The sequence below is a fragment of the Schistocerca serialis genome, unplaced genomic scaffold (assembly GCF_023864345.2).
Source record: "Schistocerca serialis cubense isolate TAMUIC-IGC-003099 unplaced genomic scaffold, iqSchSeri2.2 HiC_scaffold_1393, whole genome shotgun sequence".
In the NCBI taxonomy this organism is placed as follows: Eukaryota; Metazoa; Arthropoda; class Insecta; order Orthoptera; family Acrididae; genus Schistocerca; species Schistocerca serialis.
Genome location: NW_026047617.1, coordinates 4,618,620 through 4,634,554, shown reverse-complemented (window position 1 = coordinate 4,634,554; position 15,935 = coordinate 4,618,620).

Here is a 15,935-nt window from a genome sequence, read left to right as displayed (position 1 = left end):
CAAAACAGGACTCAAAGGAGAGGTTCAAATCATAGAAAGTTAGAGTGTCAGTCCTCTTGTACTTAAGTCGGCATTGTGCCTTTTGTATTAAATTCGGATGCAATTTCTGTGTTTCATCGTCAATAAGAAGGACCTAGGGATACAGTAATCCTGAAGTGAAGCATCGGAATCTAAAACTGGACTCACAGGAGAGGTTCAAATCATAGAAAGGGAAAGTGTCAGTCCTTTTGTACTTAAGTCGGCATTGTGCCTTTTGTATTAAATTCGGATGCAATTTCTGTGTTTCATCGTCAATAAGAAGGTGGAAGGTATACAGTAAACCTGAAGTGAAGCATCGGAATCGAAAACTGGACTCACAGGAGAGGTTAAAAGCATAGAACGAGAGAGTGACAGTGCTCTTTTACTTAAATCAGCATTGTGCCTTTTGTATTAAATTCCGTTGAAATTTCTGTGTTTCATCGTCAATAAGAATGTGCAAGGTATACAGTAAACCTGAAGTGAAGCATCGGAATCTAAAACTAGACTCACAGGAGAGGTTCAAATCATAGAAAGTGAGAGTGTCAGTCCTCTTGTACTTAAGTCGGCATTGTGCCTTTTGTATTAAATTCGGATGCAATTTCTGTGTTTCATCGTCAATAAGAAGGTGCAAGGTATACAGTAAACCTGAAGTGAAGCATCGGAATCTAAAACTGGACTTACAGGAGAGGTTCCAATCATACAAAGTGACAGTGTCTGTCCTCTTGTACTTAAGTCAGCATTGTGCCTTTTGTATTAAATTCGGATGCTATTTCTGTGTTTCATCGCCAATAAGAAGGTGCACGGTTTACAGTAAACCTGAAGTGAAACAACGCAATCTAACACTGGACTCACAGGAGAGGTTAAAATCATAGAAAGAGAGAGTGACAGTCCTCTTGTACTTAAGTCGGCATTGTGCCTTTTGTATTAAATTCCGTTGAAATTTCTGTGTTTCATCGTCAATAAGAAGGTGCAAGGTATACAGTAAACCTGAAGTGAAGCATCGGAATCTAAAACTGGACTCACAGGAGAGGTTCAAATCATAGAAAGTGAGAGTGTCAGTCCGCTTGTACTTAAGTCGGCATTGTGCTTTTTGTATTAAATTCCGATGAAATTTCTGTGTTTCATCGTCAGTCAGATGGTGCAAGGTATACAGTAAACCTGAAGTGAAGCATCGGAATCTAAAACTGGAATCACAGGAGAGGTTCAAATCATAGAAAGTGAGAGTGTCAGTCCTCTTGTACTTAAGCCGGCATTGTGCCTTTTGTATTAAATTCGGATGCTATTTGTGTGTTTCATCGTCAATAAGAAGGTGCAAGGTATACAGTAAACCTGAAGTGAAGCATCTGGATCTAAAACTGGTCTTACAGGAGTGGTTCAAATCATAGAAAGTGAGAGTGTCAGTCCTCTTGTACTTAAGTCGGCATTGTGACTTTTGTATTAAATTCGGATGCAATTTATTTGATCCTTCGTCAATAAGAAGGTGCAAGGTATACAGTAAACCTGAAGTGAAGCATCGGAATCCAAAACAGGACTCACAGGAGAGGTTCAAATCATAGAAAGTTAGAGTGTCAGTCCTCTTGTACTTAAGTCGGCATTGTGCCTTTTGTTTTAAATTCGGATGCAATTACTGTGCTTCATCGTCAATAAGAAGGACCTAGGGATACAGTAATCCTGAAGTGAAGCATCGGAATCTAAAACTGGACTCACAGGAGAGGTTCAAATCATAGAAAGGGAAAGTGTCAGTCCTTTTGTACTTAAGTCGGCATTGTGCCTTTTGTATTAAATTCGGATGCAATTTCTGTGTTTCATCGTCAATAAGAAGGTGCAAGGTATACAGTAAACCTGAAGTGAAGCATCGGAATCGAAAACTGGACTCACAGGAGAGGTTAAAAGCATAGAACGAGAGAGTGACAGTGCTCTTTTACTTAAATCAGCATTGTGCCTTTTGTATTAAATTCCGTTGAAATTTCTGTGTTTCATCGTCAATAAGAAGGTGCAAGGTATACAGTAAACCTGAAGTGAAGCATCGGAATCTAAAAATGGACTTACAGGAGAGATTCCAATCATACAAAGTGACAGTGTCTGTCCTCTTGTACTTAAGTCAGCATTGTGCCTTTTGTATTAAATTCGGATGCTATTTCTGTGTTTCATCGCCAATAAGAAGGTGCACGGTTTACAGTAAACCTGAAGTGAAACATCGCAATCTAACACTGGACTCACAGGAGAGGTTCAAATCATAGAAAGTGAGAGTGTCAGTCCTCATGTACTTAAGTCGGCATTGTGCCTTTTGTATTACATTCGGATGCAATTTCTGTGATACTTCGTCAATAAGAAGGTGCAAGGTGTACAGTAAACCTGAAGTGAAGCATCGGAATCTAAAACAGGACTCACAAAACAGGTTCCAATCATAGAAAGTGAGAGTGTCAGTCCTCTTGTACTTAAGTCGGCATTGTGCCTTTTGTATTAAATTCCGATCCAATTTCTGTGTTTCATCGTCAATAAGAAGGTGTAAGGTATACAGTAAACCTGAAGTGAAGCATCGGAATCTAAAACTGGACTCACAGGAAAGGTTCAAATCATAGAAAGTGAGAGTGTCAGTCCTCTTGTACTTAAGTCGGCATTGTGCCTTTTGTATTAAATTCGGATGCAATTTCTGTGATACTTCGTCAATAAGAAGGTGCAAGGTATACAGTAAACCTGAAGTGAAGCATCGGAATCTAAAACAGGACTCACAAAACAGGTTCAAATCATAGAAAGTGAGAGTGTCAGTCCTCTTGTACTTAAGTCGGCATTGTGCCTTTTGTATTAAATTAGAATGAAATTTCTGTGTTTCATCGACAATAAGAAGGGGCAAGGTATACAGTAAACCTGAAGTGAAGCATCGGAATCTAAAACTGGACTCACAGGAGAGTTTCAAATCATAGAAAGGGAGAGTGACAGTCCTCTTTTACTTAAGTCTGCATTGTGCCTTTTGTATTAAATTCCGATGAAATTTCTGTGTTTCATCGTCAATAAGAAGGTGCAAGATATACATTAAACCTGAAGTGAAGCATCGGACTCTAAAACTGGACTCACAGGAGAGGTTCAAATCATAGAAAGTTAGAGTGTCAGTCCTCTTGTATTAAAGTCGGCATTGTGCCTTTTGTATTAAATTCGGATGCAATTTCTGTGTTCCACCGTCATTAAGATGGTGCAAGGTATACAGTAAACCTGAAGTGAAGCATCGTAATCCAAAACTGGACTCACAGGAGAGGTTCAAATCATAGAAAGAGAGAGTGACAGTGCTCTTTTACTTTCGTCGGCATTGTGCCTTTTCTATTAAATTCCGATGAAATTTCTGTGTTTCATCGTCAATAACAAGGTGCAAGGTATACAGTAAACCTGAAGTGTGGCATCGGAATCTAAAACTGGACTCACAGGAGAGGTTCAAATCATAGAAAGTTAGAGTGTCAGTCCTCTTGTATTTAAGTCGGCATTGTGCCTCTTGTATTAAATTCGGATGCAATTTCTGTGTGTCATCGTCAATAAGAAGGTGCAAGGTATACAGTAAACCTGAAGTGAAGCATCGGAATCTAAAACTGGACTCACAGGAGGGGTTCAAATCATAGAAAGAGAACGTGACAGTACTCTTTTACTTAAATCGGCATTGTGCCTTTTCTATTACATTCCGATGAAATTTCTGTGTTTCATCGTCAATAACAAGGTGCAAGGTATAAAGTAAACCTGAAGTGAAGCATCGAAATCTAAAACCGGACTCACTGGAGAGGTTCAAATCATAGAAATGTAGAGGGTCAATCCTCTTGTACTTGAGTCGGCATTGTGCCTTTTGTATTAAATTCCGATGCAATTTCTGTGTTTCATCGTCAATAATAAGGTGCAAGATATACATTAAACCTGAAGTGAAGCATCGGACTCTAAAACTGGACTCACAGGAGAGGTTCAAATCATAGAAAGTTAGAGTGGTAGGCCTCTTGTACTTAAGTCGGCATTGTGCCTTTTGTATTAAATTCGGATGCAATTTCTGTGTTTCATCGTCAATAAGAAGGTGCAAGTTGTACAGTAAACCTGGAGTGAAGCATTGGAATCTAAAACTGGACTCACAGGAGAGGTTCAAATCATAGAAAGAGAGAGTGACAGTCCTCTTTTACTGAAGTCGGCATTGTGACTTTTATATTAAATTCCGATGAAATTTCTGTGTTTCATCGTCAATAAGAAGGACCTAGGGATACAGTAAACCTGAATGAAGCATCGTAATCTAAAACTGAACTCACAGAAGAGGTTCAAATCATAGAAAGGGAAAGTGTCAGTCCTCTTGTACTTAAGTCGGCATTGTGCGTTTTGTATTAAATTCGGATGCAATTTCTGTGTTTCATCGTCAATAAGACGGTGCAAGGTATACAGTAAACCTGAAGTGAAGCATCGGAATCGAAAACAGGCCTCACAGGACAGGTTAAAATCATAGAAAGAGAGAGTGGCAGTCCTCTTTTACCTAAGTCGGCATTGTGCCTTTTGTATTAAATTCCGTTGAAATTTCTGTGTTTCATCGTCAATAAGAAGGTGCAAGGTGTACAGTAAACCTGAAGTGAAGCATCGGAATCTAAAACTGGACTCACAGGAGAGGTTCAAATCATAGAGAGTGAGAGTGTCAGTCCGCTTGTACTTAAGTCGGCATTGTGCCTTTTGTATTAAATTCGGATGCAATTTCTGTGTTTCATCGTCAGTCAGAAGGTGCAAGGTATACAGTAAACCTGATGTGAAGCATCGGAATCTAAAACTGGAATCACAGGAGAGGTTCAAATCATAGAAAGTGAGAGTGTCAGTCCTCTTGTACTTATGTCGGCATTGTGCCTTTTGTATTAAATTCGGATGCTATTTGTGTGTTTCATCGTCAATAAGAAGGTGCAAGGTATACAGTAAACCTGAAGTGAAGCATCGGAATCTAAAACTGGACTTACAGGAGAGGTTCAAATCATAGAAAGTGAGAGTGTCAGTCCTCTTGTACTTAAGTCGGCATTGTGACTTTTGTATTAAATTCGGATGCAATTTATTTGATCCTTCGTCAATAAGAAGGTGCAAGGTATACACTAAACCTGAAGTGAAGCATCGGAATCCAAAACAGGACTCACAGAAGAGGTTCAAATCATAGAAAGTTAGAGTGTCAGTCCTCTTGTACTTAAGTCGGCATTGTGCCTTTTGTATTAAATTCGGATGCAATTTCTGTGTTTCATCGTCAATAAGAAGGTGCAAGGTATACAGTAAACCTGAAGTGAAGCATCGGAATCGAAAACTGGACTCACAGTAGAGGTTAAAAACATAGAACGAGAGAGTGACAGTGCTCTTTTACTTAAATCGGCATTGTGCCTTTTGTAATAAATTCCGTGGAAATTTCTGTGTTTCATCGTCAATAAGAAGGTGCAAGGTATACAGTAAACCTGAAGTGAAGCATCGGAATCTAAAACTAGACTCACAGGAGAGGTTCAAATCATAGAAAGTGAGAGTGTCAGTCCTCTTGTACTTAAGTCGGCATTGTGCCTTTTGTATTAAATTCGGATGCAATTTCTGTGTTTCATCGTCAATAAGAAGGTGCAAGGTATACAGTAAACCTGAAGTGAAGCATCGGAATCTAAAACTGGACTTACAGGAGAGGTTCAAATCATAGAAAGTGAGAGTGTCAGTCCTCTTGTACTTAAGTCAGCATTGTGCCTTTTGTATTAAATTCGGATGCTATTTCTGTGTTACATCGCCAATAAGAAGGTGCACGGTTTACAGTAAACCTGAAGTGAAACATCGCAATCTAAAACTGGACTCACAGGAGAGGTTCAAATCATAGAAAGTGAGAGTGTCAGTCCTCATGTACTTAAGTCGGCATTTTGCCTTTTGTATTAAATTCGGATGCAATTTCTGTGATACTTCGTCAATAAGAAGGTGCAAGGTATACAGTAAACCTGAAGTGAAGCATCGGAATCTAAAACAGGACTCACAAAACAGGTTCAAATCATAGAAAGTGAGAGTGTCAGTCCTCTTGTACTTAAGTCGGCATTGTGCCTTTTGTATTAAATTCCGATCCAATTTCTGTGTTTCATCGTCAATAAGAACGTGCAAGGTATACAGTAAACCTGAAGTGAAGCATCGGAATCTAAAACAGGACTCACAAAACAGGTTCAAATCATAGAAAGTGAGAGTGTCAGTCCTCTTGTACTTAAGTCGGCATTGTGCCTTTTGTATTAAATTCCGATGCAATTTCTGTGTTTCATCGTCAATAAGAAGGTGCAAGGTATTCAGTAAACCTGAAGTGAAGCATCGGAATCTAAAATTGGAATCACGGGAGAGGTTCGAATCATAGAAAGTGAGAGTGTCAGTCCTCTTGTACTTAAGTCGGCATTGTGCCTTTTGTATTAAATTCCGATGCAATTTCTGTGTTTCATCGTGAATAAGAAGGTGCAAGATATACATTAAACCTGAAGTGAAGCATCGGACTTTACAACTGGACTCACAGGAGAGGATCAAATCATAGAAAGTTAGAGTGTCAGTCCTCTTGTACTTAAGTCGGCATTGTGCCTTTTGTATTAAATTAGGATGCAATTTCTGTGTTTCATCGTCAATAAGAAGGTGCAAGGTATACAGTGAACCTGAAGTGAAGCATCGGAATCCAAAACTGGACTCACAGGAGAGGTTCAAATCATAGAAAGAGAAAAAGACAGTGCCCTTTTACTAAAATCGGCATTGTGCCTTTTCTATTACATTCAAATGAAATTTCTGTGTTTCATGGTCAATAACAAGGTGCAAGGTATAAAGTAAACCTGAAGTGAAGCATCGGAATCTAAAACTGGACTCACAGGAGAGGTTCAAATCATAGAAAGTGAGAGTGTCAGTCCTCTTGTACTTAAGTCGGCATTATGCCTCTTGTATTAAATTCGGATGCAATTTCTTTATGTCATCATCAATAAGAAGGTGCAAGGTATACAGTAAACCTGAAGTGAAGCATCGGAATCTAAAACTGGACTCACAGGAGGGGTTCAAATCATAGAAAGGGAGAGTGTCAGTCCTCTTGTACTTAAGTCGGCATTGTGCCTTTTCTATTAAATTCCGATGAAATTTCTGTGTTTCATCGTCAATAACAAGGTGCAAGGTATACAGTAAACCTGAAGTGAGGCATCGGAATCTAAAACTGGACTCACAGGAGAGGTTCAAATCATAGAAAGTTAGAGTGTCAGTCCTCTTGTATTTAAGTCGGCATTGTGCCTCTTGTATTAAATTCGGATGCAATTTCTATGTGTCATCGTCAATAAGAAGGTGCAAGGTATACAGTAAACCTGAAGTGAAGCATCGGAATCTAAAACTGGACTCACAGGACGGGTTCAAATCATAGAAAGAGAACGTGACAGTACTCTTTTAGTTAAATAGGCATTGTGCCTTTTCTATTACATTCCGATGAAATTTCTGTGTTTCATCGTCAATAACAAGGTGCAAGGTATACAGTAAACCTGAAGTGAAGCATCAGAATCTAAAACTGGACTCACTGGAGAGGTTCAAATTATAGAAATGGAGAGGGTCAATCCTCTTGTACTTAAGTCGGTATTGTGCCTTTTGTATTAAATTCTGATGCATATTCTGTGTTTCATCATCAATACGAAGGTGCAAGGTATACAGTAAACCTGAAGTGAAGCATCTGAATCTAAATCTGGACTCACAGGAGAGGTTCACATCATAGATAGTGAGAGTGTCATTCCGCTTGTACTTAAGTCGGCATTGTGCCTTTTGTATTAATTCCGATGCAATTTCTGTGTTTCATCGTCAATAGGAAGGTGCAAGGTATACAGTAAACCAGAAGTGAAGCATCGGAATCTAAAACTGGACTCACAGGAGAGGTTCAAATCATAGAAAGTGAGAGTGTCAGTTCTCTTGTACTTAAGTCGGCATTGTGTCTTTTGTATTAAATACCGATGCAATTTCTGTGTTTCATCGTCAATAAGAAGGTGCAAGGTATACAGTAAACCTGAAGTGAAACATCGGAATCTAAAAGTGGAATCATAGGAGAGGTTCAAATCATAGAAAGTGAAACTGTCAGACCTCTTGTATTTAAGTCGGCATTGTGCCTTGTGTATTAAATTCCGACGCAATTTCTGTGTTTCATCGTCAATAAGAAGGTGCAAGGTATACAGTAAACCTGAAGTGAAGCATCGGAATCTAAAACTGGACTCACAGGAGAGGTTCAAATCATAGAAAGTGAGAGTGTCTGTCCTCTTGTACTTAAGTCGGCATTGTGCCTTTTGTATTAAATTCCGATGCAATTTCTGTGTTTCATCGTCAATAAGAAGGTGCAAGGTATACAGTAAACCTGAAGTGAAGCATCGGAATCTAAAACTGGACTCACAGGAGAGGTTCAAATCATAGAAAGTGAGAGTTTCAGTCCTCTTTTACTTAAGTCGGCATTGTGCTTTTTGTATTAAATTCCAATGCAATTTCTGTGTTTCATCGTCAATAAGAAGGTGCAAGGTATACAGTAAACCTGAAGTGAAGCATCGGAATCTAAAACTGGACTCACAGGAGAGGTTCAAATCATAGAACGTGAAGGTGTCAGTATTCTTGTACTTAAGTCGGCATTGTGCCTTTTGTATTAAATTCTGATGCAATTTCTGTGTTTCATCGTCAATAAGAAGGTGCAAGGTATACAGTAAACCTGAAGTGAAGCATCGGAATCTAAAACTGGAATCACCGGAGAGGTTCAAATCATAGAAAGGGAGAGTGTCAGTCGTCTTGTACTTAAGTCACCATTGTGCCTTTTGTATTAAATTCGGATGCAATTTCTGTGTTTCATCGTCAATAAGAAGGTGCAAGGTATACAGTAAACCTGAAGAGAAGCATCGGAATCTAATACTGGAGTCACAGGAGACGTTCAAATCATAGAAAGTGAGAGTGTCAGTCCCCTTGTACTTAAGTCGGCATTGTGCCTTTTGAATTTAATTCCGATGCAATTTCTGTGTTTCATCGTCAATAAGAACGTCCAAGGGATACAGTAGACCTGAAGTGAAGTATCGGAATCTAAAACTGGACTCACAGGAGAGGTTCAAATCGTAGAAATGGAAAGTGTCAGTCCTCTTGTACTTTAGTCGGCATTCTGCATTTTGCGTTAAATTCGGATGCAATTTCTGTGTTTCATCGTCAATAAGAAGGTCCAAGGGATACAGTAAGCCTGAAGTGAAGCATCGGAATCTAAAACTGGACTCACAGGAGAGGTTCAAATCATACAAAGACAGAGTGACAGTCCTCTTTTACTTAAGTCGGCATTGTGCCTTTTGTATTAAATTCCTATGAAATTTCTGTGTTTCATCGTCAATAAGAAGGTCCAAGGGATACAGTAAACCTGACGTGAAGCATCGGAATCTAAAACTGGACTCACAGGAGAGGTTCAAATCATAGAAATGGAGAGGGTCAGTCCTCTTGTACTTAAGTCGGTATTGTGCCTTTTGTATTAAATTCGGATGCAATTTCTGTGTTTCATCGTCAATAAGAAGGTACAAGGTATACAGTAAACCTGAAGTGATGCATCTGAATCTAAAACTGGACTCACAGGGGAGGTGCAAATCATAGATAGTGAGAGTGTCAGTCCGCTTGTACTTAAGTCTGCATTGTGCCTTTAGTATTAATTCCGATGCAATTTCTGTGTTTCATCGTCAATAAGAAGGTGCAAGGTATAAAGTAAACCTGAAGTGAATCATCGGAATGTAAAACTGGACTCACAGGAGAGGTTCAAATCATAGAAAGTGAGAGTGTCAGTCCTCTTGTACTTAAGTCGGCATTGTGCTTTTTGTATTAAATTCCGATGCAATTTCTGTGTTTCATCGTCAATAAGAAGGTGCAAGGTATACAGTAAACCTGAAGTGAAGCATCGGAATCTAAAACTGGACTCACAGGAGAGGTTCAAATCATAGAAAGTGAGAGTGTCAGTCCTCTTTTACTTAAGTCGGCATTGTGCTTTTTGTATTAAATTCCAATGCAATTTCTGTGTTTCATCGTCAATAAGAAGGTGCAAGGTATACAGTAAACCTGAAGTGAAGCATCGGAATCTAAAACTGGACTCACAGGAGAGGTTCAAATCATAGAACGTGAGAGTGTCAGTCCTCTTGTACTTAAGTCGGCATTGTGCCTTTTGTATTAAATTCTGATGCAATTTCTGTGTTTCATCGTCAATAAGAAGGTGCAAGGTATACAGTAAACCTGAAGTGAAGCATCGGAATCTAAAACTGGAATCACCGGAGAGGTTCAAATCATAGAAAGGGAGAGTGTCAGTCGTCTTGTACTTAAGTCACCATTGTGCCTTTTGTATTAAATTCGGATGCAATTTCTGTGTTTCATCGTCAATAAGAAGGTGCAAGGTATACAGTAAACCTGAAGTGAAGGATCGGAATCTAATACTGGAGTCACAGAGACGTTCAAATCATAGAAAGTGAGAGTGTCAGTCCCCTTGTACTTAAGTCGGCATTGTGCCTTTTGAATTTAATTCCGATGCAATTTCTGTGTTTCATCGTCAATAAGAACGTCCAAGGGATACAGTAGACCTGAAGTGAAGTATCGGAATCTAAAACTGGACTCACAGGAGAGGTTCAAATCGTAGAAATGGAAAGTGTCAGTCCTCTTGTACTTTAGTCGGCATTCTGCATTTTGCGTTAAATTCGGATGCAATTTCTGTGTTTCATCGTCAATAAGAAGGTCCCAGGGATACAGTAAGCCTGAAGTGAAGCATCGGAATCTAAAACTGGACTCACAGGAGAGGTTCACATCATACAAAGACAGAGTGACAGTCCTCTTTTACTTAAGTCGGCATTGTGCCTTTTGTATTAAATTCCTATGAAATTTCTGTGTTTCATCGTCAATAAGAAGGTCCAAGGGATACAGTAAACCTGAAGTGAAGCATCGGAATCTAAAACTGGACTCACAGGAGAGGTTCTAATCATAGAAATGGAGAGGGTCAGTCCTCTTGTACTTAAGTCGGTATTGTGCCTTTTGTATTAAATTCGGATGCAATTTCTGTGTTTCATCGTCAGTAAGAAGGTGCAAGGTATACAGTAAACCTGAAGTGAAGCATCTGAATCTAAAACTGGACTCACAGGGGAGGTGCAAATCATAGATAGTGAGAGTGTTAGTCCGCTTGTACTAAAGTCGGCATTGTGCCTTTAGTATTGATTCCGATGCAATTTCTGTGTTTCATCGTCAATAAGAAGGTGCAAGGTATAAAGTAAACCTGAAGTGAATCATCGGAATGTAAAACTGGACTCACAGGAGAGGTTCAAATCATAGAAAGTGAGAGTGTCAGTCCTCTTGTACTTAAGCCGGCATTGTGCCTTTTGTATTAAATTCCGATGCAATTTCTGTGTTTCATCGTCAATAAGAAGGTGCAAGGTATACAGTAAACCTGAAGTGAAACATCGGAATCTAAAACTGGAATCACAGGAGAGGTTCAAATCATAGAAAGTGAGAGTGTCAGTCCTCTTGTATTTAAGTCGGCAATGTGCCTTTTCTATTAAATTCCGATGCAATTTCTGTGTTTCATCGTCAATAAGAAGTTGCAAGGTATACAGTAAACCTGAAGTGAAGCATCGGAATCTTAAACTGGAATCACCGGAGAGGTTCAAATCATAGAAAGGGAGAGTGTCAGTCGTCTTGTACTTAAGTCACCATTGTGCCTTTTGTATTAAATTCGGATGCAATTTCTGTGTTTCATCGTCAATAAGAAGGTGCAAGGTATACAGTAAACCTGAAGTGAAGTATCGGAATCTAATACTGGAGTCACAGGAGACGTTCAAATCATAGAAAGTGAGAGTGTCAGTCCTCTTGTACTTAAGTCGGCATTGTGCCTTTTGAATTTAATTCCGATGCAATTTCTGTGTTTCATCGTCAATAAGAACGTCCAAGGGATACAGTAGACCTGAAGTGAAGTATCGGAATCTAAAACTGGACTCACAGGAGAGGTTCAAATCGTAGAAATGGAAAGTGTCAGTCCTCTTGTACTTTAGTCGGCATTCTGCATTTTGCGTTAAATTCGGATGCAATTTCTGTGTTTCATCGTGAATAAGAAGGTCCAAGGGATACAGTAAACCTGAAGTGAAGCATCTGAATCTAAAACTGGACTCACAGGAGAGGTTCAAATCATAGAAAGTGAGAGTGTCAGTCCTCTTGTACTTAAGTCGGCATTGTGCCTTTTGTATTAAATTCCGATGCAATTTCTGTGTTTCATCGTCAATAAGAAGGTGCAAGGTATACAGTAAACCTGAAGTGAAGCATCGGAATCTAAAACTGGACTCACAGGAGAGGTTCAAATCATACAAAGACAGAGTGACAGTTCTCTTTTACTTAAGTCGGCATTGTGCCTTTTGTATTAAATTCCGATGAAATTTCTGTATTTCATCGTCAATAAGAAGGTCCAAGGGATACAGTAAACCTGAAGTGAAGCATCGGAATCTAAAACTGGACCCACAGGACAGGTTCAAATCATAGAAATGGAGAGGATCAGTCCTCTTGTACTTAAGTCGGTATTGTGCCTTTTGTATTAAATTCGGATGCAATTTCTGTGTTTCATCATCAATAAGAAGGTGCAAGGTATACAGTAAACTTGAAGTGAAGCATCTGAATCTAAAACTGGACTCACAGGAGAGGTTCAAATCATAGATAGTGAGAGTGTCAGTCCGCTTGTACTTAAGTCGGCATTGTGCCTTTTGTATTAATTCCGATGCAATTTCTGTGTTTCATCGTCAATAGAAAGGTGCAAGGTATACAGTAAACCTGAAGTGAAGCATCGCAATCTAAAACTGGACTCACAGGAGAGGTTCAAATCATAGAAAGTGAGAGTGTCAGTCCTCTTGTACTTAAGTCGGCATTGTGCCTTTTGTATTAAATTCCGATGCAATTTCTGTGTTTCATCGTCAATAAGAAGGTGCAAGGTATACAGTAAACCTGAAGTGAAAAATCGGAATCTAAAACTGGAATCACAGGAGAGGTTCAAATCATAGAAAGTGAGAGTGTCAGTCCTCTTGTATTTAAGTCGGCATTGTGCCTTTTGTATTAAATTCCGATGCAATTTCTGTGTTTCATCGTCAATAAGAAGGTGCAAGGTATACAGTAAACCTGAAGTGAAACATCGGAATCTAAAACTGGAATCACAGGAGAGGTTCAAATCATAGAAAGTGAGACTGTCAGTCCTCTTGTATTTAAGTCGGCATTGTGCCTTTTGTATTAAATTCCGATGCAATTTCTGTGTTTCATCGTCAATAAGAAGGTGCAAGGTATACAGTAAACCTGAAGTGAAGCATCTGAATCTAAAACTGGACTCACAGGAGAGGTTCAAATAATAGAAAGTGAGAGTGTCAGTCCTCTTGTACTTCAGTCGGCATTGTGCCTTTTGTATTAAATTCCGATGCAATTTCTGTGTTTCATCGTCAATAAGAAGGTGCAAGGTATACAGTAAACCTGAAGTGAAACATCGGAATCTAAAACTGGAATCACAGGAGAGGTTCAAATCATAGAAAGTGAGACTGTCAGTCCTCTTGTATTTAAGTCGGCATTGTGCCTTTTGTATTAAATTCCGATGCAATTTCTGTGTTTCATCGTCAATAAGAAGGTGCAAGGTATACAGTAAACCTGAAGTGAAGCATCTGAATCTAAAACTGGACTCACAGGAGAGGTTCAAATATTAGAAAGTGAGAGTGTCAGTCCTCTTGTACTTAAGTCGGCATTGTGCCGTTTGTATTAAATTCCGATGCAATTTCTGTGTTTCATCGTCAATAAGAAGGTGCAAGGTATACAGTAAACCTGAAGTGAAGCATCGGAATCTAAAACTGGACTCACAGGAGAGGTTCAAATCATACAAAGACAGAGTGACAGTCCTCTTTTACTTAAGTCGGCATTGTGCCTTTTGTATTAAATTCTGATGAAATTTCTGTATTTCATCGTCAATAAGAAGGTCCAAGGGATACAGTAAACCTGAAGTGAAGCATCGGAATCTAAAACTGGACTCACAGGACAGGTTCAAATCATAGAAATGGAGAGGATCAGTCCTCTTGTACTTAAGTCGGTATTGTGCCTTTTGTATTAAATTCGGATGCAATTTCTGTGTTTCATCATCAATAAGAAGGTGCAAGGTATACTGTAAACCTGAAGTGAAGAATCTGAATCTAAAACTGGACTCACAGGAGAGGTTCAAATCATAGATAGTGAGAGTTTCAGTCCGCTTGTACTTAAGTCGGCATTGTGCCTTTTGTATTAATTCCGATGCAATTTCTGTGTTTCATCGTCAATAGAAAGGTGCAAGGTATACAGTAAACCTGAAGTGAAGCATCGGAATCTAAAACTGGACTCACAGGAGAGGTTCAAATCATAGAAAGTGAGTGTGTCAATCCTCTTGTACTTAAGTCGGCATTGTGCCTTTTGTATTGAATTCCGATGCAATTTCTGTGTTTCATCGTCAATAAGAAGGTGCAAGGTATACAGTAAACCTGAAGTGAAACATCGGAATCTAAAACTGGAATCACAGGAGAGGTTCAAATCATAGAAAGTGAGAGTGTCAGTCCTCTTGTATTTAAGTCGGCATTTTGCCTTTTGTATTAAATTCCGATGCAATTTCTGTGTTTCATCGTCAATAAGAAGGTGCAAGGTACACAGTAAACCTGAAGTGAAACATCGGAATCTAAAACTGGAATCACAGGAGAGGTTCAAATCATAGAAAGTGAGAGTGTCAGTCCTCTTGTATTTAAGTCGGCATTGTGCCTTTTGTATTAAATTCCGATGCAATTTCTGTGTTTCATCGTCAATAAGAAGGTGCAAGGTATACAGTAAACCTGAAGTGAAACATCGGAATCTAAAACTGGACTCACAGGAGAGGTTCAAATCATAGAAAGGGAAAGTGTCAGTCCTTTTGTACTTAAGTCGGCATTGTGCCTTTTGTATTAAATTCGCATGCAATTTCTGTGTTTCATCGTCAATAAGAAGGTGCAAGGTATACAGTAAACCTGAAGTGAAGCATCGGAATCGAAAACTGGACTCACAGGAGAGGTTAAAAGCATAGAACGAGAGAGTGACAGTGCTCTTTTACTTAAATCGGCATTGTGCCTTTTGTATTAAATTCCGTTGAAATTTCTGTGTTTCATCGTCAATAAGAAGGTGCAAGGTATACAGTAAACCTGAAGTGAAGCATCGGAATCTAAAACTAGACTCACAGGGCAGGTTCAAATCATAGAAAGTGAGAGTGTCACTCCTCTTGTACTTAAGTCGGCATTGTGCCTTTTGTATTAAATTCCGATGCAATTTCTGTGTTTCATCGTCAATAAGAAGGTGCAAGGTATACAGTAAACCTGAAGTGAAACATCGGAATCTAAAACTGGAATCACAGGAGAGGTTCCAATCATAGAAAGTGAGACTGTCAGTCCTCTTGTATTTAAGTCGGCATTGTGCCTTTTGTATTAAATTCCGATGCAATTTCTGTGTTTCATCGTCAATAAGAAGGTGCAAGGTAAACAGTAAACCTGAAGTGAAGCATCGGAATGTAAAACTGGACTCACAGGAGAGGTTCAAATCATACAAAGACAGAGTGACAGTTTTCTTTTACTTAAGTCGGCATTGTGCCTTTTGTATTAAATTCTGATGAAATTTCTGTATTTCATCGTCAATAGGAAGGTCCAAGGGATACAGTAAACCTGAAGTGAAGCATCGGAATCTAAAACTGGACTCACAGGACAGGTTCAAATCATAGAAATGGAGAGGATCAGTCCTCTTGTACTTAAGTCGGTATTGTGCCTTTTGTATTAAATTAGGATGCAATTTCTGTGTTTCATCATCAATAAGAAGGTGCAAGGTATACAGTAAACCTGAAGTGAAGCATCTGAATCTAAAACTGGACTCACAGGAGAGGTTCAAATCATAGATAG